The sequence below is a fragment of the Peromyscus leucopus genome, chromosome 4 (genome assembly GCF_004664715.2).
Source record: "Peromyscus leucopus breed LL Stock chromosome 4, UCI_PerLeu_2.1, whole genome shotgun sequence".
Lineage (NCBI taxonomy): Eukaryota > Metazoa > Chordata > Mammalia > Rodentia > Cricetidae > Peromyscus > Peromyscus leucopus.
The window spans coordinates 129067757-129091976 of record NC_051066.1 but is presented as its reverse complement, the minus strand read 5'-3'; the positions used below and the strand labels follow the sequence as shown (position 1 = coordinate 129091976).

General features: G+C 46.9%; 1 protein-coding gene across 4 annotated transcripts in view; it reads right to left on the bottom strand.

Moving 5' to 3' along the window:
• The window catches only part of Kif3b (kinesin family member 3B), a 41771-nt gene extending 20507 nt beyond the window's left edge, over positions 1-21264 (bottom strand). Inside the window, exons 1-3 of one of the 4 annotated variants that reach the window (XM_028887435.2) lie at positions 21161-21250; positions 10086-10188; positions 2337-2506 (exon numbers count right to left, since the gene is read on the bottom strand). The gene's annotated coding sequence lies outside the window, so the exon portion shown is untranslated. Of the gene's footprint in view, positions 1-2336; positions 2878-10085; positions 10189-21160 lie in introns of those variants that run through there. The other 3 variants (XM_028887432.2, XM_028887436.2, XM_037205310.1) reach the window with 3 other exon arrangements.
• Positions 21265-24220: the final 2956 nt, after the last annotated feature.

Below are 24220 nucleotides of genomic sequence, written 5' to 3'. Positions count from 1 at the left end.
TGTTGATGGCTTCTGAGGGAGAGCGAGTCAGCTTTCTTTAGGGGGTGGCCCCTGTAGGCCACCCACACTCTAGAGGATGGCCCTATACCCACAAGTATATGAACAGCATAAACTGGACTTGGTGGACTATTCAAAAGAAAAGAGAACATGAAGTTGGAAGGGGACCAGGGAAGGTAGATCTAGGAGGAAATAAAAGGAGGGGTAGGGTAGAGGGTAAATATGATCAAAACACATTACACGGCATTCTCAAAGAATTGATAAAAAATATTATATAAAAAGTAAAAATAAAAATTAGAATGAAGAGCCAGATCTCTTACTCTCTTTGAATATGTTTTCTGTAAGTTCTGCAAAAACCAGAGTCACTCTCCCTTCCTATGGAGAACTGTCAAACTACAAGGCACCGACAAAGGTGCTCTACTATATCTGTATGCTAATATGAAGAAGGATTAAAATTACTATGAAAGGGCTTGGGGATTGGAGGTGTAGCTCAGCAAAGGAGCACATGCCTAGAATGTGGGATGCCATGGGTTCAGTTCTCAGAATTTGAAAGAAAAAATATTCTTCTAAAAACTTTCATCAATGGTCACTGCAGAGACTATGGTTAAACCTTAATTTTGTCCATTAAACATCACAAGACAACCATTTTCTACTGTTTAGTTTGTAGTTTTCCTATCAAAGAAAAATTGAGATAGAAATACCTACCCACTGACACTCAATAAGAACTAAATCTCATGCCAGTTAAAGAAAATTGCACAAGGCTAGTCCATTCATTACAGTCTTAGAGTCAAAATTTGGGATTTCATCACATGGAACCAAGCATCGATAACCAAAACATTCAGGGGACTGGAGAGATGGTTCAGAGGTTAAGAGCACTGACTGCTCTTCCAGAGGTCCTGAGTTCAATTCCCAGCAACCATATGGTGGCTCACAACCATCTGTAATGAGATCTGGTTCCCTCTTCTGGCACACAGGCACACTGTATACATAATAAATAAATCTTTAAAACAAACAAACAAACATTCAGGAGGGTGAGGCAGTAAGATCGTTAGTTGGAGACCAGCCAAGACTACATATTGAGATTTTGTCTCAAAATAAAATACAGGAGCCAGGCAGTGGTGATACATGCCTTTAATTCCAGCGCTCAAGAGGCAGAGGCAGGCAGATCTTTATGAGTTTGAGGCCAGCCTAGTCTACAGAGCTAGTTCTAGGACAGCCAAGGCTATACAAAGAAACCCTGTCTTAAAAAAAAACCCAATAAATAAATAAATAAATAAAATAAAGTAGAAATGTTGTCAGATGGGAAGAAAGAACCTGATGCTGAAGCCAGGCACTGCAATGCATACCTGTAATCCTAGCACTTGGGGAGATCTCTCTCGAGTCCAGCTTGGTCACCCCGGTCTACATAGAGAGTTCCTCCTGTAGGCAAGCCCATGGGGCATTTTCATGACTCAGAGCTCAGGACTGACCAGCAAGTCCACTGTGAGTGGTGTCGTGCCTGAACTGTTTAAGAAAGCGGGCTGAGCAAGCCGGGGGAGAAAGTCAGTAAGCAGCACCCCTCCATGGCCTCAGCTTCACTTCCTGCCTTGAGCTCCTGCCTCGCTTCACTTCCTGATGAATGTAACCTGTAAACCAAATAATCCTCCTTGCTCCCCAAGTGACTTTTGGTCGTGGTGTTTTAGCCACAGTGACACAGAGCAAACTAGGACATGCCACTCTCTCGGAACTCCAACAGAGGCATGCCAAAGCTGGTGTGAGCACCAAGGAGACACTGGCCCAGAGCCTCCTATGGGAGGGCCTCTGCTGCAGAGCCTGGCAGCCAGATGCGTAGACTGCAGAGTTCAAGGAGGTGGAGGTGAAGGGCAGGGCTGTGAGAGGCCAGGCTCCTGTGCGTCACATCCCCCTGAGGAGGCAGGCTGTCCCCACTCACACCTGTGGAAACAACGTGGCCTGATCCTGTTCCATAAAAAGCCCATAGCAAAGACCTACAGCCTGGCTACTACATTTTTTGAGCTGTAAAATGTGATAAACACAAAGGAATGTGTTTAATGATCCACATTCACCTTCAAAACTCCTGCCAAAGGAAGAAACTCCTAAAGATGAGTCCTCTCATTAAATCTACTCAACTCCTTTTCTGTTTGTTTGTTTGTTTTGGTTTTCTGAGATAAGGTTTCTTTATATAAGAGCCCTGGCTGTCCTGGAACTCTCTCTATAGACCAGGCTGGCCTCGAATTCACAGAGATCTGCCTACCTCTGCCTCTGCTGGGATGAAAGGCCTGCACCACCACGCCCAGCAAATCTTAACTCTTACCACATTTCTTTTAGGGCTTTTCACTCACCCGGCTAGAGTAGACATTATTATTGATGCTTTACTTCAAGAAGACAGACTAATTCAATTTCCTGTCTCCGGAGCTTCAAATCTTGTTCTGGGTCCTCCTCGGCCGAGAGGGCATTGTCAGGAGGATGCCGGACTCTCTCTCTATTATCTTCTTTCTGCTCTCCTGTAGGTCTAATCACAGTGACAACTTGAGAGAAACCCAGCGGTTCGGTCAGCAGTCTGCCGCCTGCTTCCCAGGAACCTTTTCTGTCAGCACCAGCATCCCAGGTGAAGCCCCACTGTCGGGCTGACTGTGCAGAGCTGAGTTCTCCAGCCTCGGGGCTTGTGCCTGCTGAGAAGATCAGTTACTTGTTTCTCAGCAGAGCCACAGCCGTCCACACTCTTCGCTAAGTACTTCATTTTGGATTCATGTTGCCTTTCCTGGTTGTCATGGAGACTCACCTCAGAGTCTAGAATTTAGTGTGGCCTACATTCTGAGCAACTATCAGTTCTAGGACAGAGGTCACAAACTGGCCACATTCTACATGAAATGTTTTGTTTTCTAAAGTGTATGTGTGGTCATTGAGGCCACAGCTTTGTATAAGCTACCCAAGTGCTCTACCACCAAACCACACTCACAGCCCTCTGCTTACATTTTATTGATCAGTGTGCTGTTTAAAAAGAGGAGGGGGGGTGGAAGGAGAGGAGGGAGGGGAAAATTCGATTGAGATGTAAAATTAAGTAATTAATTAAATAAATTTAAAAGAAAAAAAGGGGGAGGCAGAGTATGGTGGCGCACACCTTTAATGCTAGCAATTAGTGGAGACAGGCAGATCTCTGTTTGAGGCTAGCCTGGTCTAAATAGTGAATTCCAGGCCAGCCAGGGCTACATAGTTAGACCCAATCTCTTAAAAAAATATAGATAGATAGATAGATAGATAGATAGATAGATAGATAGATAGATAGATAGATAAAACAAGGGGAGGCCAATGAGATGGCCAATTGGGTAGATGCTTGCTGCCAAGCCTGACCTTAGTTTAATCTCTGGAACCCACATGGTAGAAGAGAATGGATTCCCAACGGTTGTCCTCCAACCTCCACACATACACTATGACATGCACATGCATGCACACATACATACACTCACACATATTCACACTCATAAACACATCCAAACACAATAAATAATTGTAACTTTAAAAAACAAACAAACCAACCCAGTATTCAGGAGGCTGAGGCAGGCAGGGCTCTGTGAATTCAAGGACAGCCTGGTCTACATAGTAAGTTCTAGCCCAGCCAGGACTACATGGTGAGACTCTCGCCTCAAAAAAACCGAATGATAAGATGCAGCTCTGCAGCACTGCTGGGCTTAGCATGTGGGGATTCTAGGGTTCAGTCTCCAGCATCAAAACTCAGCAACTCCCCCTTCTCCACGCTTTCCTGTCCTGATGGACCCCTGCACACGTGCAGAAACAAAGGCAAGGATGCTTCTTTTCTGTTTTTAATACAGGCTCTCATGTAGCCCAGGCTGACCTCCAACTCCCCATATAACTGAGACCAACCTGAACTTCTGATTCTCCTGCCTCTACCTCACAAGTGATAGGATCACAGGCATGTGCCACCATGCCTAGTTTACACAAATACTCCACCAACTGAGCTACATCTCCAGCCCCCAGCAATGTTATAATGGAAAAAAAAAAATGGACACCTACACATTGCTTTATAGGGGAATCAAAATTAAAATACAGTACATCCATATTACAGACAGTCCAGTACAACAGTCAGTAAAGTAATAAATAAGAGGTCTGCCAAACAAGCCACAGCCCAAATCTGGCCCACACCCATCCCCGTAAACAGCATCTCACTGAAACACAGCCATAATCTTTGTTTGCACATACCTAGATCTACAGTGACTATGAAATGGCTGAGTGGAGTGGCTATAACAGAGAAAATAAGGTCCTCCCCAACCCAAAATATTTGCCAATCTGGACTTTGCAGAGAAAGTTAGGCAACCCTTGAATTGGCAAAGTTTAGTCCAGACTCACCTACAAAATGAGACCCTGCCTCAAAAAACAAAGAAAGAAAGAAAGAAACAAACAAACCCGACACCAAGTCGTAGAGAAGGTACACACCGATGAGGATTACCAGCTATCCAAACTAGACAGTGGAGGAAACCAGTGAGAAAATGCATTAGAGAGGGAAACAGATTCAACTTCACTTGCAATATTTTATAATTTCTCTTTTAAAACTAAAGTGAGCGAATGAGACATTAGCTGAACAGGTGGCACATACCTTTAACCCCAGCACTCTGAAGGCAGAGGCACTCGGATAGATCACTGTGAGTTCAATGCTAGTCTGATCTACATAAGTTCTAGGATAGCCATGACTACATGTTGAAATCCTGTCTCAAAAAGAAAAAAGAAAGAAAACCCCACCACAGTATTCCATCTTTAAAAAGATACTTGGTCTTGGCTGACCTCAGATGCTCAGCCAGAGGTCACTTGAGCTTAAGTTTAAAAATCAGTCTAGACAACACAGTGAGACTTTGTCCCCCCTCAAAACAAAACAAAACAAAAAGTTACTTAAATTTATTTTGTCTCACGAGTACTGGTTTTATCAAAAAGATTCTAATAAAATATCTTAAATCAGGGGGAAAAAACACATTTAGCAAAGCTCTAGAATGACTGGAAAATGGTTATAAATGAAAAGGCAGTTTACAAAATTGAATGATTTCATGTCATCACGATTATATAAAAATAAAACACTCATTGGGTGGTGGTGGTGCATAACCTTAGTCCCAGCACTCAGAGGCAGAGGCAGATCTCTGTGAGTTCAAAGCCAGCCTGGTCTACAGAGTGAGTTCCAGGACAGCCAGGGCTACACAGAGAAACCCTGTCTCAAAAAACATACAAACAAAAACACTCATTGAACATCAGCAGTGGTCCACTTTGGGTGATGGGAATGCAGATTTCCCTGTTCTTTCAACATAGATGTATTTTCCAAATCTCCTCTCATGGGTATGTGGCCTCTTCAAACGGGGAGAGAAACAAATGGCAGCTCCACAGCAGCAGCCCTGCAAGAAGCAGTCCAGAAACACAGACGTACGCTAATGCATCTCTAATCAATACACTGCAACTCGGGTCCTCAAAGAGCCCAGGGAACCACCTGCCAACTGCCTAGCCCAGGGTTCAAGGACAGAGTGTCAGAAATGAAGCCTGTCATAGATCATGAGCACTGTCAGAAAAGCACCACAGGAAGATAAAAGCAACACTGTCAGCCAGCCTAAGCCACCTCCATGTGCAGGCTTCGCCTAGGGAAGCCTTAGTCTCTGTATCAGGACTCTGAAATCCGGAAGCACACCCTTGGCAAGTACATTCTGCACCCTGGTCCCTAGGATGACATTATCACAATGGGAGTTACGAGATTCCCAGATGGGCACAGTGACTCACACCTGTGACTTCAGCATTAGGGAGGTAAGATGGGGGGAATCACAAGGGCCCAGGGGTTTGAGATCAGTACACACACACACACACACACACACACACACAGTGTGTGTGTTCATCTCTGGTTACAAACCATTGCTATCTTGCAGAAGATTTCAAAGAACATGGTATCTGCATTTTCTTGTGAGTGCATAAAACATAGCTGGAGGGTAGCTTGGTGTGGTATCACACACTTGTACTCTAAGCACTCAAGAGGGTAAGGTTAAAGATGGTGCCTTGAAGGCCAGCCTGGACAACATCGAGCGATCTGCCTCAAAATACCAAAACTAACAAATCCAACCTCCAAATATTTGGAGGCAGATACAGGAGCCAGGTGGCAATGATGGCTGTCAGGTATAGTTGGGTCTCCCTAAGAAAGCCAGGTAGCAAGGCCAAGGTCAGAAGGACATCACTGTGTGACTTTTATACCTACTTGATTTTAAATCGTACGGAAATATATTATCTAGCCAACCTTTTTTAAATTGTGGGCTAGGGTTGTGCTCAGTTGGTAGAAGCTTGCCGAGCATAAAAGAAACCCTGGGTTTGATCCCCAGCACCAGATAAACCCAGACATGGTGGTGCACAGCTATAATACCAGCACTGGGGAGGTGGAGGCAAGGAGTCAAGAATTCAAATCCCCCTCAGTTATTCCGGGTTTGAAGCTGGCCTCAATTACATAAGATGCATGAGCCCCTATCTCAGAAACAAAAATGTTTTTGAGTAATGTCAATATATTACCTGGTTAAAACAATTAAATTAGGGGGCTAAAGAGATGTCTCTGTGGTTAGAGAACTGCCTGTTCTTACAGAGGACACAGGTTCATTTCCCTGGACCCACATGGTGATTTACTATGGTCTCTAACTCCAGCTTCAGGGATTTGCCTCCCTCTTGTGGCCTCTTTGAGCAACTAAACATACACAGCACACACTCACAAACACACACACAAAAATAAGACAAATCTTTTTTTAAAATGTAGGTAGGATTTGGAGAGATGGCTCAGCAGTTACGTGCACTTCTTTTTGCAATGACCTGAGTTCAGTTCCCAGCACCTACACGGCAGCTCACAACCATCTGTAACCCCAGTTCCAAGAGATCCACCACCCTCTTCTGACCTCTGCAGGCGCCAGGTGTGCCATGGAATACAGACACACATGTAGGCAAAACATTCAAACACATAAGATAAAAATAAATCTAAAAAATTGCCTACTGTGATTAAGAAAAAGAATCAAGGGGCTGGAGAGATGGCTCAGAGGTTAGGAACACTGAATGCTCTTCCAGAGGTCCCGAGTTCAATTCCCAGCACCCACATGGTGGCTCACAACCATCTGCAATGAGATCTGGCACCCTCTTCTGTATACATAATAAATAAATAAATCTTTAAAAAAAAAAAAAATCAAAGCATGAGCTTTAGAGCTCCAGAGGAATGAGCATCAGCGCCGCCTTTCACTAGCTCTCAGGCTTAAGAATCTTATGTAAGCCGGGCAGTAGTGGCAGCAGCAGGTTGATCTCTTTGAGTTTGAGGCTAGCCTGGTCTAAATAGCAAATGACAGGCCATCCAGTGCTACTATCAGATCCTGCCCTAAAAACAAAAGTTCTTCCATCAAGTGATGCTGGTAAGAAACATGCCCTGAAGAACTGTGGCCACAGGTGTGTGTGTGTGGGGGAGACAGTGCTCTCTGGTTAGTGAGTTTACATGTCTTCTTTTGTCTGTCTTTCTGTTCTTTGGACTTTTTGATGGGTTCATGTATCTGTTTTATTTATTTATTTATTCATTCATTTGTTCATTTATTCACTCATTTATTTATTTATTTATTGCACGGTGTTCTGCCTGCATGTACACCTGTAGGCCAGAATTTATTTGTTTGTTCGTTCGTTTGTTCATTCATTCATTCATTTATTACACGGTGTTCTGCCTGCATGTACACCTGCAGGCCAGAAGAGGGCACCAGATCTCATTCCAGGTGATTGTGAGCCACCATGTGGTTGCTGGGAATTGAACTCAGGACCTCTGGAAGAACAGTCAGTGCTCTTAACAGTTGAGCCATCTCTCCAGCCCCCTATTTGTTTTTTTAATCAAGGTGAGAGGACACAATAAATCCATTCCCTATTGGGGAAACAAGGCTAGCATCTTGATTTGGGTTTGAGCATCTGAAGACAGACACATTCTCAGAGAGCAACTGGAAAGCACAGCCAGTAAGATCAGCAGTGCATGCCCGTCCTGAATCCAAAGTGGTGCTGAACACTGTCATCGGGTGATACAAACAAAGCATTTACCCAGAGGTAAGGCAGAAACCTTTTTTGTATTTAATAGTGAAATACTCATAAATTACTACAAATAGATTCAAGTTTCCAGGACACCTTCCAGTGAGCCTGGGTTTTGTGTCAATCAGCAGCCCCCACTCACAGTGTGGCAAAACTCCATTCATATTCACCTCACCTTTCTTTCTCCTTTTCTTAAGGCAGAGTCTCATGTAGCCTAGGCTATCTAGCCCCATCCCATGAGCTATGTAGCTAAGGATGACTTTGAACTCCTGACCTTCCTGCATTCTCTTCCCAAGTGCTAAGATTGTGTGTGTGCACCACCACACCTGCCCTATTCCCCTACTTCTTGTGTGTGAGTGTGGGTGTGCATGGGTGTGGGAGTGGAAACTAGAGGTCTTCCTTAATCACTTCTATACCTTATTTTTTTTATTCAGGGCTCTCACTGGATCTGGAGCTCACTGATTTGCTAGCCTGGCTAGTCAGCACATCCTCAGCACTGGGATTACAGACTTCACCGCCATGTCCAGCTTTTTACGTGGTTCTGGAGATCAGAACACATCTCCTCATGGTTGCATAACAAGCACTTTACTAACCATTTTCCTAACCCCGTCCCCTACTTCTTTATGAACAATAGTAACTCAGGTGGCATATACAATAAACAATTCTACTTCTCTTGCATGGATCACCTCAGGTTTTTTAATCATGGCTAAATGCCATGGAGTGGTTGTTCTCTAACAGTGCCGTCAAGATTGCCCTGGGCATACACTTGAGGACGGGTGGGAGGAAGCAGTAGGAGCCACTCCTAGAGGTGAAACTGCTGTGCACATTACATTCCTTTTTTGACAGAAGGCACTGCCCTGTCCCTTCTCCAGGCTGTATCATCTGTCAACTCACCCACAGTGCACCCCATTCTCCGAGTCTCCAGACACTCAGAACGATTCTCTGAACTCCCGCTGTGCTGGGAAAGCCTTCCTGCCAAAAACTTCTCATTCCATGTACTGATCCAGGGAAGACATGAAGTTTCTAGGGTCACTGAGATGCTCGGTAGGTAAAAAACACTTGCCAGCAAGCTTGACAACCTGAATTTGATCCAACTCCTGTAAGTTGTCCTCTGACTATTACATTCACTCTTTGGTGCACACATACCTGCACATGTACATGTGCATGCACGCACACACACACACACACCATACATGCACACACACCTGCACATGCACACGCATACACCACACATACACATACACACCTGCACACACATACACACCATATACACGCATACCCGTGAGCACACACACTACATAAAATAAAATAAAATGTTTTTAAAAAGAGGAACTGAAGAGTTGGCTCAGCACAGGACCCAGATTTGGTTCATAACATCTATATTAGATGGCTCACAACCACCTGTAATTCCAGTTTTTGGAGGTCTGACATCTTCTGGTCTCCATGGGCAACACCTCTCTGCATGTGCTGCACAGACATACATGCAGGCACACACATATACACATGAAATAAAAATCAATGTTTAAAATATAAGTTTATCTTTTTAGATAGATATACACATTTTCAGATAAAGTTAAATGATCTATAATTTGTTTCAAAATAATCAGGGTGCAGTAGATGGGGCCAGTGGAGGGCCTGCCTGATGCTGGTAGAGGATGGAGGAGACAGGTCACGGTTAATTTCCACTTTCTTTTTTCCTTTTTCTTTTTCTTTCTTTTTTTTTTTGGTTGTTTTTTTTTGTTTTGTTTTGTTTGTTTTTGTTTTTGTTTTGAGGCAGGGTTTCTCTGTGTAACAGTCCTAGCTGTCCTGGATCTCACTCTGTAGACCAGGCTGGCCTCGAACTCACAGAGATCAGCCTGCCTCTGCCTTCCTAGTGCTGGGATTAAAGGCATGTGCCACCATACCCAGCGCCTTTCTACTTTTTGTGCTTGAGGTTTCCAAAATGGGTAAGGGGAAAAATACTCTCTAGCCAACAACTTTTCACTAAATAATTTCTTTTAATTATGGTTGAAAATATAAACACTTACAACCAGCTACAGTAGAACACACCAGCAGTGTCACTGGGGAGGTTGAGGCAAGAACATTGGAAAGTCAAAGCCAGCTTGAGTTCAAGGACAGTTTAGTGAGAACCTGTCTCAAAATAAAATGAAGAAATGGGCGGAGGACACAGATTAGTGATCGAGTGTGCAAGAGACACTAGTTTCAGTCCCCAACACCATAACAAACAAACAACAACAACAAAAACCAGAAATGTGGACAAAGGATGCAGTTGCAGGAGGAGAACCATTGCTACCTCGTTTTCTCAGTAGCATTATTTATAGTCTCTAAACCCTGGAAACAGCCTTAGGGACAGTAGGGGACACACGCAGAACCTGCAGATCTCGAAGGTCAAACACATTTCACAACACATTTGCACCCATGGAACGAACAGCTAGCAGTAACAGCTAACAGGGTTATTTCTAGGTGATAGGACTTGGGGTGAACCTTACTTTGACCTTTTCATGATTTCCTCGATATTTCCTCAATGGAAATAATTTTTCTTTTCATAAACAGGAAAATTTTTCCCATTTTACAAAGGCTGCCGGGTGAAACACCTTCTGTGGTCATCTCAGTCACCCGAGCAGACACTGTGTTCCACCATTTACCAGTGAGCTCTGTGCTCAGGTTCCTGAGTCATCAGCCTGGGCTGCTGCGTACAGAGCTCCCACTCTGCCCAGTCTGTGTCCTACACAAAAGGCCACACAGCCCCACTGACACCAGTGCTGAAGGGGCTATGAAGGACCCCCGTGTGGGTGACAGTGCATTCATGTCCCAAATCCCAGTCATCTCTCTATGTCGCCTGGACCACATCCACATCTACACTGTGCTCTAGTGTAAGAAAACGAAAGCTTAGTGCCCAAACTAAAAACCCATTGTCACTGGTGAGAGAGATCTCTAATGCAAACTATGATTTAAATACAACAGCATGCTAAAGATAGATCTGCAGCAGTGAAGAGCTCAGCGTCTGCAATCAGGTGACAAAATGAGGAGACATAATGTGTCACCAGGATTAACTGATCCTTAAACATTTCCACCTCAAGATATAATGCTGCCCGTCGATAGTGGCGCCTACCTTTAATCACAGCACTCAGGAGGCAGGTAGGCGGATCTCTGGGAGTTTGAGGCCAGCCTGGTGTATAGAGTGGGTTCTAAGACAGCCAAGGCTATTACACAGCAAAACTCTGTTCTGAAAACCCAAATAAATAAAGAAATAAAAATACAGATTGGTGGCCGTGACAAGAAGAGCTGACTAAGAAATGTGCCCTGAAAGCCCCACCCAAAAGGTCTAGGAGAAAGACCAGCCTAGAGGCACCAAGAGAGAAGAAAATGTCCACCTCACGGCCCAGCCGTGTGTTTGTGTGTGCAGCTACAGACACACATAAACATACACAGAGACAGACAGACACTGAGGTCCAAACAGGTTGACTTATTTGCCATGTCACAAAAAAGTGGCAGAATTACTACTACAATCCTGCCAGAATTTTCTGTGCTAGCATAGGCTTGGCCAATAAATCTTTGAAAATACTTTTAAATTTGGGGGAATGAGTTTGAGACAGGGTCTTGCCATTTAGCCCTGGCTAGCCTAAAATTGGCTATGTTGATCACAATGGCCTTGGACTGACAGAGATCCACCTGCCTCAGCCTCCTGAGTGCTGGGGGAAGGCGAGCGCCACCAGTTCTGTGTTGTGTTGTTTTCAATTTTTAAAAATACGTTTGTTACACGTGGTGATCTGTTTGTGTGTGCACCCATGGGTGAGCGCCACTGTGCGTGCACACGAGGCTGGAAGACAACCTGCGGAAGCTGCTTCTTTCTGTCCACTCAGTGTGTCTTCGACTTTGGACTCAGGTCATGAGGCACCTTTATCCACTGAGTCATCTTACCAGCCCCGGACAGGAAACTCTCTAAAGGTGCCGCAGGACTTCCGCCCTCTCCTCCCCGCTGCAGATGTGATCGGCAGGAAGAAGAACCAGTTGAGGGGTCCAGCTTCAGCTGTGAGAGGCCCAGAACTAGACTACTACAAAGCATGAGGCTAGCCTGGCTAGCCCACAGCTGGGTCTCGGTAGCCTCAGCCATCAAATACTGAGACTCATCTTTACTCTAAAAGAGCCCAAGGAGTTTCCTAGCTCCTCAAACAGCCTTTGACGTCACTTTTTGGTCTGTTCCTTTGTGTACTGAGATTGGGGGGGGGGGTGTCCTCTTGTAAGGCCAGCCGACCTCAAAGGAATTGTGTAGCCCTGACCCTGGACACATGACCCTTCTGCGCCCACCTCCTGAGTGCTAGGATTATAACCTAGTGCCCTGTACCTGGATTTGTGTCCTGTTTCTATCAGCATTTCAAAATAGTTACCCAGGTACAGAAGAGAGCCCTGTGACAAACCTCATGGACGCTGTGGTCACTGCTCACTGGAGAATAGATGGGGCCAAGGATGGAGCTCTGTGGTAGAGTATGAGCTTGGCATGCAAGAGGCTCTGGGCTCTGTGGAAGGGAGGGAGGGCAGTAGAGAGCCAGCGGCATGGTTCAGTGGACAGCACTGTCTGAACCCTGAAAGCCATATAAAGGTGGGAGGAGGAGAAAACTGACTTACAGAACGCCCTCTCGCTTCCACAGGTGCACTGTGGCACACACAAACATATACAATAATACATAATAAATAGCTTTCTTTTTTTGTTTTTGGTTTTTCGAGACAGAGTTTCTCTGTGTAACTCTGGAGCCTGTCCTGGAGCTCACTTGGTAGCCCAGGCTGACCTCGAACTCACAGAGATCCGCCTGCCTCTGCCTCCCGAGTGCTGGGATTAAAGGCATGTGTCATCACCGCCCGGCTCATAAATAAATAGCTGTCTTTAGAGAGACGTGAGTAACAGGCTGAGCAGTGACTCGGATCAGCGTATGAGGGGAAATATTGACTCTTGGTGTCTCTCCTTCCCTCTTCTGGGAACGGGGAGGAACAGTTCCTGTGCAAGCCTGCTCTGAACCGAAAGAGGCTTGTAAGCGCTTGTCTCAGCAAACATCAGCTATCACTACACACTATCACCTCACTGTTACCACTGCCAAGTCCGAGGGTTTTGGTTTTTCTTCAGCCAGCTTTGTGTTTCATCAATGAGGCAACCTCAGGCCATGACCCCACCATGACCCCGTCCTTGCACAGGAACAGCCACTCCATGGTAAAGGGGGGGGGGTGCATGGCTCTCATCATCTAAGGCTTTGGGTCAAGGGTTTGTACTTCTTCCCTTATAGGGTTTTCTGAATCTGGCTCACCATGGTGACACCGGAGATGGACCTGACAACTCAGATCTTGGATACACAGATAATGGTGACAACAACAGTTATTTTAGTGACCCGCAGCTGGGGCGGCTCCATTTTCAGATCATCCAGCTGTTTGAATAGCTCCACCCAAAATTCATCCAGCTCTTTGGGTGGCTCCACCCTCAGATCTTCCAGTAGCTCCTCCTTCTTGGTCATGGCTGCACTGCTTGCAGCTACGGTGGCCTGACCGGAAGGCGTCCCTAGTTCTGCTTCCCATCACCTAGGTGAGTATACTAGAGATCTTGTAAGCAAGTGTACCTAGGGACCATGGTGAAATCCAGACCCTGATTTTTCCGATCTAGGCTTAGACTGCATTGTCGAGAAGCACCCAGTAACAAGAGTACTTCTGTCAGGCACAACACACTTGGACCAGCAAGAATCTACCTACCTCAGCACTTGCGGGCACTTAACACACTAACAGACAGGAATGGCCTCTCAGTATCTCAGTGTCCTCACCTGAAAACAGGACAAGCCATACTCCACATGACCACGACTGACTGGGAATCAGCTGACGAGAAGCCCGGGAAGGAGCACCATAACCACCAGAGCTACACATAGCAGACAGTGTAGTCATAAGTCTCACTGTCCACGACGCTGCACATGCATCACTGAATGCCAAATTTACCAAGGCTGTTACTGGCACATGTGAAATGAGGCCTGGATCTCTTGCTTGGATGAACTACTACTCTCAAGAGTCCTCTAGGAATTCTGGCAGAACATAGCAGCTTTTCAAAGCCTTCCCCCCATCTAACATGCTCTGAACCTTTAGACCTACTGTCCAGCGGCCAGGAAAGAGGCACTTTGGCAGGGAGAACATGACCATCTGAGGCACTGGGAGTGAACTGTGCTAGTGAGTCTATGCGCTCCCCCGGAGCTGGCTGGCTAGGCTCATCCCAACCTCCATCAGCCAAGATCCACAAGTCAGGACAGCAATGCTAACGGCCTGAGGCAGGTAAGCATGACCCTAGCAGAGCCCACACCTACTGCTCCACAGACTGGCATAGGGCCAGCCTAGAGAGAGCAGGTCTTCTGGGTGCCCAAGGTGGAGCTCTGTCAGATCCTCCTGGCTGCCTTCCTTCAGCAGAAGCTGGAGATTCTTTCCAAGGGCCTAAGGTACTGTCTGCACCTTGGGTCTCTGGGAATAATTCAGTTGTTTCTCTCAGGACACCTCTCCAAAAAGTCCTCTAATGTTTTGGAGGCAGATGGCTCCTCAAACATCTACCTAGCTGCTCGGGCCAAAAACCTAGGAGTCATCCTTAATCCTCCCATCCTGCTGGCCTCACCTCCAAAACATGTCTTTCTGCTGCCACCACCCTAGAAGGCCACCTCCATCTTACTAACCTCCTACCTAGTCTTCTGGCTGCCACTGAAAGCTCCCTCAAATCCAGAAGCCAGAGGCCAGAATGAATTCACTTTCTTTTGTGTTTTCTTTTGCGATGCTGGAGACGGAACAGAGGGCAGGGCACACTAGGGGAGCACTCTGCACTGGACCTCACCATCTGCCCTCCAAGTGATTCCAAAACAAAACAAAAAACTTGGGGCTGGGGGTGTAGCTCAGTTAGTGGGGGGCTTCTCTGGTATACACAAGGTTCTGAGTTCAGCCCGAGCCCCATATGCGCTGGTGTGGTGGCATGTACCTAAAACCCCAGCACCACAGGAGACGGGCAAAAGAATCAGAAGTTCAAGTTCATCCTTAGTTGACTACATAGAGAGCTTAAGGTTAGCCTAGGCTACATGAGACCTTGTCTCAAAAAAAAAAAAAAAAAAAAAAAAAAAAAAAAATTAAATAAATTTAAAAAGCAGCTAAGGCTGGAGAGATGGCTCAGGAAGTGCTTTTCCCGAAGTTCCAGCACCCACATGGTGGCTCTCAGCCCTCAGTATCTCCACTTCCAAGAGATCCCACACCTCCTCTGGCCTCTGTAGACATGCCGAAAGTGGAACACCGGCACATGTACCGGCAAGACATCCACACCCACTCAAAAACAACAAGCCGGGCGGTGGTGGCGCACGCCTCTAATCCCAGCACTCGCGAGGCAGAGGCAGGCGGATCTCTGTGAGTTCGAGGCCAGCCTGGTCTACAGAGCGAGATCCGGGACAGGCTCCAAAAAAGCCGACAAAAACGAAAACACCTACATCATGACACCTGCTTCTGGACTACTCCAGCCTGTTAGTCCCTCTGTGGGAAACTCCCACTGGCACTCCAGCTACCTCGCTCCACCACACAGCCACTTCTTGTAGTTTCTGGAACTTACCAAGCTTGTTCCCACCCTGGAGTCTTTATCCTTTTGGTATGCCTTCAAACAGTGTGAGCCCCTTCCTGAAAGTAAGCCTCAACAAATATGTCACCACCTCACAGATGACCTTTCTGATCACTCAACTGAACCAGCAGCGCCCCGCCCCCCAGAAGTGACGTTCTAACCCACCACTGAGCTCATCCTGCTCAGATTCCCTCGTCTGTCTACTCTTTGGTTTTCAGTTTGCACCTGCTGAACTGTAACCGTGAGACCAAGGACCTGGCATCTCTTCACTGTCATCCCCAGACTACACAGGGCGGCCACATACCAGTTGCTCAGCAGATGTCACACCAATGAAGCCAAGAGCACAGCAGCAAGCGCACTGTGCTTCGAGTCAGACAACCCGGGCACCAATGTGAGGTGGGCCACTTCCCGGAAGCAAGGCTTCTCTTCCTCAGGGTTCCCTATCATCCACTGGAGAGCTGAATCTGCACCTCCCCTTCCTCAAGAGTACCAGTGAGCCCGCGAAAAGCCCATTTCAGAACTCAAAAGCATCCAGATCCACACAGACAGCAGTGTGTCAACTACCACAAGACAAGGCTCTTCCTCAGTGACCTGAAAATCCGTAGATGAAATGTGTGGTCCCGGCATGGAGGGGAACTGCCAGTGCAAGGCCAGCCTGGGCTCCATGACAGGACCCTGGCAAGACAAGAAGAAATGGAAGGAAAAAGAGAGGAGAAAGGAAAAGGAGGGGAAGGAAAGAAAACAGGGAAATAAAGAGGTCTAGACGCAACCTGAGGCTCCCCACCCCACCCCGCCCCACGCTGCTCCCACCCCCAGGTACCTGGCAGACATCTCAGGACACAGTAGACAGCAGTGGCCTGACTCTGTGGCCAGACAAACACAACACACGAATCCCTTCAGAAAGTCAAGGCGGGTGTGTGGACACATACCCAGCCTCATCTGCTCGGGAAGCTAAGGTGACAAGATCACTTGAGCCTGGAAATTAGAGGGTGGCCAGAGCAACAGGGTGACAAAAGCCAAGAGGCTGGAGATGGGGCCGGTTAGCAGAGTGAGTGCCTAGCGCGTACACTACACTGAACGGGTGGGGAGATCAAATTCTATTAAATGACAGTTACTTACAAATTAAGTTCTAGGTTCCTTGAAGGTTGTGGGGGTACAATACTCTGTATATCCCTGGGACAGAGATTTACTGAATTTAGTGCCAAACAACAAAACCTCGATTTCTATGACCAACTTCCTCCTTAAAGCAAACAAATAAAAACAAGGCCTTGAGGGGTTGGGGATTTAGCTTAGTGGTAGAGCGCTTGCCTAGCAGCATCAAGGCCCTGGGTTTGGTTCTCAGCTCCAGAAAAACAAACAAACAAACAAACAAACAAACAAACAAAAACCCAAAAACAAGGCCTTGAGTAACTCAGATTGACCCCAAACATGATATACAGCCAAAGTGGCCTTGAAATTCAGATTCTTCTGCCTTTAACAACTGAGCGCTGGGATTACAGACACACACCACCATGCCAGGCTCTATGTGGCACTAGAGGTGAAATCCAGGGTTCATGCATACTAGGCAGTCATTCTACCAACTGATCTACACTCCCTTGGCCCAGATTTCCCCTTTCTTTGCAGCCCATCCTGGCATGGAAGTCCTGGTTCCTGGAGAAAGCCTGCAATAACACCAACATTTACATAAGGCCACAGTGGCAAGTGTCTCGTGCTTATGATGATCTTGTAAGATTGACAGACCTGAGGTTATAACCACACACTGTACTCATTCATCAACCACAAATAGGATACGAAATATAGTACAGGTGCTAGGTTAAACCCAAATAATGACGGCTAACGTTTACCAAATGTGCTAGGCAGTTCACATGGATCAGGCTCAAGTCACTCTTCCTAATTAAGCCCTGCAAGATGTTATCATCTGCTCTGTGGGTGAGGAAGCGGTGATACACACGGTAAGCGTTGCTGGGTGGCGTGCAGTCTGAAGGTGGCTGACCAAGCTTTTAACCCAGCAGGCCAACTGCAGACTTGAACCACAACAGCAATGATGGGGCCTTTAGTACCATCCAGCCAAAACCCCTCACTAAGAGGGCCAAGAGATACAGAATGCCACTCTTACACATTCCAGCATGGGGTGGGGGAATTCATGCTTTGAATGCTATCTATTTCAATGATGCTTTCCCCCCTAAACGCCATAAATTATTATAGGAAAACCTTAGTACCAGGAGTGGGCTACCTCACCATGAGCTGTTGGAGAATGATGCTATTTTGGTCTGGGTTTGCTAAGTGAACAGAACTGAGAATGAATGTATTTATTAAAAGGTAATTTATTAGACTCACTTACAGGATGCAGTAGTCCAGCAATGGCTGTTACTCACTGTAGTGGCCAAGAAATAGGCAGTTGTTCAATCCACAGGGCTGGATGTCTCAGCAGTCCCCATTCAAATCACTGGAGATGCCCTTGAGGGACCCAAAACAGGCTAATGCCACAGCCGCTGGTTGCCCGCCAGAATGAGATGGTAAGAATTAATGCTGAAGGGACCTAAGCTTTGGTTTCCTGACACCGAGAACCCAAGCTGGAACTGAGCTGGAAGTTCTCCCTGCCGCTGGCTGTGGTTCACAGGCCTGGAAGGTGCTACAGCCTGCTGGGGGAAGAACTGTCGCCAACAGTGTCACCGGCTGTGGATGCCCGGGGAGATGCACCCTCTGCTGCAACAGAGGTGTGACTGTCACAGGTAACCCAGGTAACCAACAGCTTCTGCTTGGATCTGAGGCCTGCTCTACAGAAATGAGTTCCCAGCTGGTACTGCAACCTGGTCAAAGGCCCATGGAGAAGACATAGGCCCTAGTGGGAAGCGACTATTGTATTACTAAATGGACACGATGTATCTGCCAAACTAAGTTCTAAATGTTTAGTGATGAGGTCAGTTTTGCTCACAGAAGCTTCTTCGGCAGTGGGCAGTGGTGACTGAGGATCATAACTGGCCAAGGTGCTCAGCCTAAGGGGAAAATGTACCCCCTCCCAGGTTCAGAGAACGCCACAGAAGAGGAGGCAGAAGGCACATAAGAGGCAGAGGACAGGGAGCGGAGTGCGTGGAATGCTGTCTTTGGGCAGGACGTGGCTGTGGCCCCCTGAACTCTCAGCAGCGGTGCTTACCTGTGTGTAGACACACGAGACTGAGCCCGTCAATGTTCAGTCATGGAGGGAGAAGGGCTCCGGGAGGCCCACTCCTCCGGGAGGAGGTACAGGCACCTGATGGTTGCTGAGGAAGAGGCATTTCCTTCAGTCACCCAAACACTAGTTAGCTGCCCATGCTCTTAGAAATAACCCCTCACTGCCAGGCGGGGATGGCACATGCTTTTAATTCTAGCACTCAGGAGGCAGAGGATCTATGTGAGTTCAATGACAGCCAAAGAAACCCTGCCTCAAAAATAAGTAAGTCAGCAAATAAAAAAAACACATAAATAGATGATAGATAGATAGCCAACCCTTGCTCCCGTTCCTATAAGCGATCCTAATTAAACTGGCTGGGTTGCCAAAGGCGTGGGGAGATGTGGAAGGAGGGGTATTTGGTGAGAGAAAGGAATGGGAGGATAACAGGCGAATACGAGCAAAGCACATTATATTCATGTATAAAAGAGTCCCAGTGCGGCAGGGAGACGGCTCAGCAGGTAAAGCACTTGCCGCACAGGCCTGACAACCTGAGTTTGATCCCCAGGACCCACATAAAGGGGGAAGGAATCAACTCCATGAAGCTGAGTTCTCACCTCCACATGCCATAGCACATACCGGCACTCACACACACACATCACACACACACACAAACTACAGCAATAAAGGTATTTTTAAAGGTCAACGAAATTTATTAGATACAATGAATATATGCTAGTAACAAACGCAACGAAGTTTTTTCTGAGATCTTGTCTCCATGCCATCGGGAGAACAATCTCTAGCCGAAGCAATTAGAAGCAACTCAAAATACCCTTGTGGCCTTCTAGCAGTTACTGTTGAGAAAGCAGAGGCATCAGGGAGCAGGGCATAAAATGCATGTCCAGCACTGGAAGCCTCAGGTTCTTAGGCAAGCCAACTCAATTTTCTCATCTACAAGGTTCCTCATCTACAAGATGGGCTGCCTGACAGAGTCTGTGAAGATTATATGAGATAACACGCCTCAAAAAACCTTCTTAATCATCAAGCTCTAAATGATCACTACTCTCTACACACTTCGCAGAAGAGAGAACTATACCCCTGTTCTTCTTATAAATTCACCGGTGAAGAACAAGGCACAAGTACAAAACGAAACCATAACCCCTGCCATATACAAAGTCTTATCTCTGGGTTTCTTCCCACCAGGACCTCTTGAGAGGTCAACAACTCCCCTTCTCCGAGCAGATCAAGAAGTAAAACTGTGGGCGGGGAATGGCCAGGGTGGTAGGAATACCCCGGAGCTGGCAAGCTACACACCTTAGCTCCCTGGTCCCAAGTCATCTTTCCTCTCCTGGAAGGCTCCATCCCATTCCAAATACCTCACTATAGTGTGTTAAGCACTAACCAGGTGTTTTGTAGAGGGGGGCTCACAAGTACCCACGCCTACACGAGGATTTATAGGCAGTTAACGGTTGCTAGGGGGAGGGGCTCACAAGACCCCGCCCATTCCTGAGGTGCCCTGTTGGCCCCCCATCCTACCCGGCACCTCAGAGGAGTGAATGGTGACTGAGGGGGTAAGAGGCATTTTCTTCTGTAGTGCAGCCATGGGTAAAATGCCCACGCTCCTGCAAAGAACCCTGTACCAAGTTTTTGCAAGCTGCCCTAGGGAATGGAATTAGAAGGGGCTAGAAGAAGGGAAGGGGGTCAAGTGGGAGGGGGACATGACCAAAATACATTATATACACAAATGAAACCCGTTATTGTGTGCAATTAACATCTGCTAATTAATAAATAAAAAGCCAGATGTGCCAAGCTACTCCAGACGCCCTGCCCCACTGGCTTCCCACAGCAGACCATTATCCCACTTTACAGATGAGCAGAAGACTCAGCGCCACGCGATGCAGCTTCAAACTCAAGCACACAGACTTCAAACAGGACTCTTGGTCCCCAAGTAGAGTACCCCGGCCGCTCCCCCTCTTCCCACCTGGAGCCCTTTCACGTACACTTCTCCTCGGCAAGTGTCAGGACCCCACTGAACAGACAGGTCTGTTGCTGCCAGAGAGGACAAGGGGTTTGTCCAAGGTCACACAGCGAGCCAGGCATAGCTCCGAGGCTCGGACCTCAGGTACTTGCTTCCTGGGCTGCTTTCCCAGCCGGAACCTGTGACTACGGCCGCGGAACCGCAGTGAGGACTTCGCAGGGGCGGCCGAGATTGGGGGTCGTGCCGGCCGCGCCCGAGAAGGAGCCTGGTGATCAGCTAACCCAGAGGCCGGGCAGAGGATACTGCGGCTCGCGGAGCAGCGACGCCGCGACAACGCTGGGCGCCCCGCGGGGACCCCGCATCCCGAACTCACCTGCAGCCGCAGCCGAGAGCGGGCGGCGGCGGCGAACCCCGGGCTCAGCCATTCCCCGCTGCCCCGGATGGGGAGAGAACGCGGCCGCTCACTTCCTTAGCAACCCGGCTCGGCGACCCACTTCCTTAGCAACCGCGTCAATTTCAATAACTTTATTGGGCCTCGGACGCAGACAGCCCACCGAGGGGCGGGACCCGGTGTGCAGTGGCACTTCCCAGGTTCCCTGCGCGCGCGGACACTCTGACCCACCTAAGAGCCCCGATTTCATTCGCGGGTCTCCCGTGCCTCTGCGTCTCCTTCTATGAAACAGAACTCGGTGCCTTGGTCGCACTACGCGATTTCATCGTCCCCTTCCAAGAGCTCTTTTGCGTCAGTTCTCTGATCTAGGTCTCAGATTAGTGTCGAGCGGCTCCCAATCAGAGGGCACCCAGGCATGAAGCCAAATCCTTAGGAAAATCCTCAGACTCTGCTCTGTCTGTCACTTCCATTCAGCCACAGCGTCCCTCGGTCTGCCTTTCAAGTATCCCTGCATTTCTTCGCCAACAAGGGATAGCACCACAAACAAGGCCAGGCCACTGTCATCTTTAGCCTAACCTGCTACTCCTACTCTGTTTATAAACTTTTTGCTCTGGCAATCCATTCCCGACGAGATGACCTAAATAATAATTTTAAAACCTGAAACACCTCACGTCACCCTCCCTTGATAGCATCTTTTGGAGTCCTGCTACTCTCACCATGAAACAAAAAGCCTTGGCTGAGCATAATGACTCGTGCCTGTAATCCTAGCACTTGGGAAGTGGAGACAGATTTAGAGCAAGTTTGTGGCCAGATTGAACTACACAGCGAGACCCCCCTCCCCAAATATCAAAATGAATATACATAGTTGTGCCGGGCGGTGGTGGCGCACGCCTTTAATCCAAGCACTCTGGAGGCAGAGGCAAGCAGATCTCTGTGAGTTTGAGGCCAGCCTGGTCTAAAAAGCTAGTTCCTGGACAGCCAAGGATACACAAACCCCTTCTGGGGGGCTGGAGAGATGGCTCAAAGGTTAAGAGCACTGACTGCTCTTCCAGAGATACTAAGTTTAATTCCCAGCATCCACATGGTGGCTCACAACCATCTACAATAGATCTGACTCCCTCTTCTGGGATGCAGGTGTAATGCAGAGCACTCATATATAAAATATAAATAAATAAGGTTTTTAAAAATTTATTTAAAATATGTCTCCAAAACCAAGACAAAACAAGCAAAAACAATAACATACAATTATAGGAAAAAGATAGCGTCTCTGGTGGCTCTGTGGATAAAGGCACTTGAGGACTTGAAGAGCCCAGGAACCCACAGGGCAGAAGGAAAGAAACAACTAAAGTTGTCGCCTGACCTCAGCACATGTACACACACACACACTCACACACACACACACACACACACACACTGAATGTAATAAAAAGATACTAAACTGACTTAAAGTAAAGCTTACCTGTATTAGTTACAAATGCTTTACTGTGCCAAGCAAATAACACATAATGCAATATATGTGCTTATGTTTCATACAACCTTTGGTATTTTCTAGAGCTAATAATTACCAAAATTTCCCCCCATTTTCCTTAGTTTTTTTTGTTGCTGTTTGCACCCTCCCCCATTCCAGGGTGGCCTGAAATTCACTATGTAAGCAAAAATAACCTGGAACTTCTGGTCCTCCTGCTGCTGCCTAAGTTCTGACATTACAGGCACATGTTGCACCACGTCCCATTTATGTGGTGCTGAGGATGGAACCCAGGGCATCATGAATGCATGATGTGAACTCTATCACCTGAGCTCCACACTCAGACTAGACTAGTTGTTTGGTAGGGCTTTTTATTTGTTTTGTTTTGTTCTAATTTTATGTGTTTGGGTGTTTTGTCTGCTTGAATGCCTGTGCACTCCATGTGTGCCTGGTACCCAAGGAGATCAGAAGAGGACATCGGATCCCTTGAAATGAAGTTAGAGACAATTGTGAGCCACCATGTGGGTGCTGGGAACCAAACCTAGGTCCTCTGCAAGAACAGCAAGTGCTCTTGACTATTGAGATCTCTCCATCCCTGTTGTAGAATATTAGTTAAAGATGTGTCACATTTGTTTATGCTGTAGAATATTTGTTTATTTAATGATGCAAAGATGTGTTGCATTCTTTTATGTTGCATTTGTTTAACTTTGTGAAATCCTGGCTAAAGTTTGTTTTCTCCTTCCTTGAGGCAGATCACTCATGGCTCACTGCTGGGTATACATATACAGGTTAGCTGTCTTGTTAACGTCATCTCAGGAATACTAGGATTACAGATGCATACTACTGTGTATGGCTTTACATGGGTCGTGGGGATCCAAACTCTGGTCCTCATGCCTACATGGCAAGCAGTTCATCCACTGAGCCATGTCCTCAGCCCCCAGATAGTTCTGTTTATCCATGACATTAAAACAATTTGAAACACTTCTCCATTTTGTATATCCAAGGCTAGTTGGGTTGTTTCATTTAGAGATTTATATTCTTCTGATCTAGAAATGTATTATTTCTTTAGTAATTTTCTTCTCTCATTTTTCACCCTTCTACACCTTCATTATTTGGAGTTGTTCCTTGTGAACCCCGCTTACAATTTTTCTCCTTGTTTTTCTCCTCTCCTCTCTTTTTAGCTTTTGTGTTCTGCTCTGTGACTTCTCCGCGCCCATCTGCCTCTTCTGTGGAAGGAGTCTGGTCTCACCTCTGAGACATCAGGTTAGCATGCTCATCTGCAGACATCTGAGCTTGCAACTTGTAGACCAGGCTGGCCTTGCACTCACAGAGATAACCTGCTTCTGTCTCCTGAGTGATGTGATTAAAGGTTTGTGCCACCATACCCAGCTACATTTATTTATTTTATGTGCTTGAGTGTTTTGCCTGCATGTATGTATGTATGTGTACCGTGTACATGCATGGTGCCCACAGAGGTCGTAATATGGTGTGGTGGTTTGAATGAAAACGGCCCCCATAGGCTCATAAGGAGTGGCACTATTTGAAAGGATTAGGATATGTGGCCTTGTTGGAGGAAG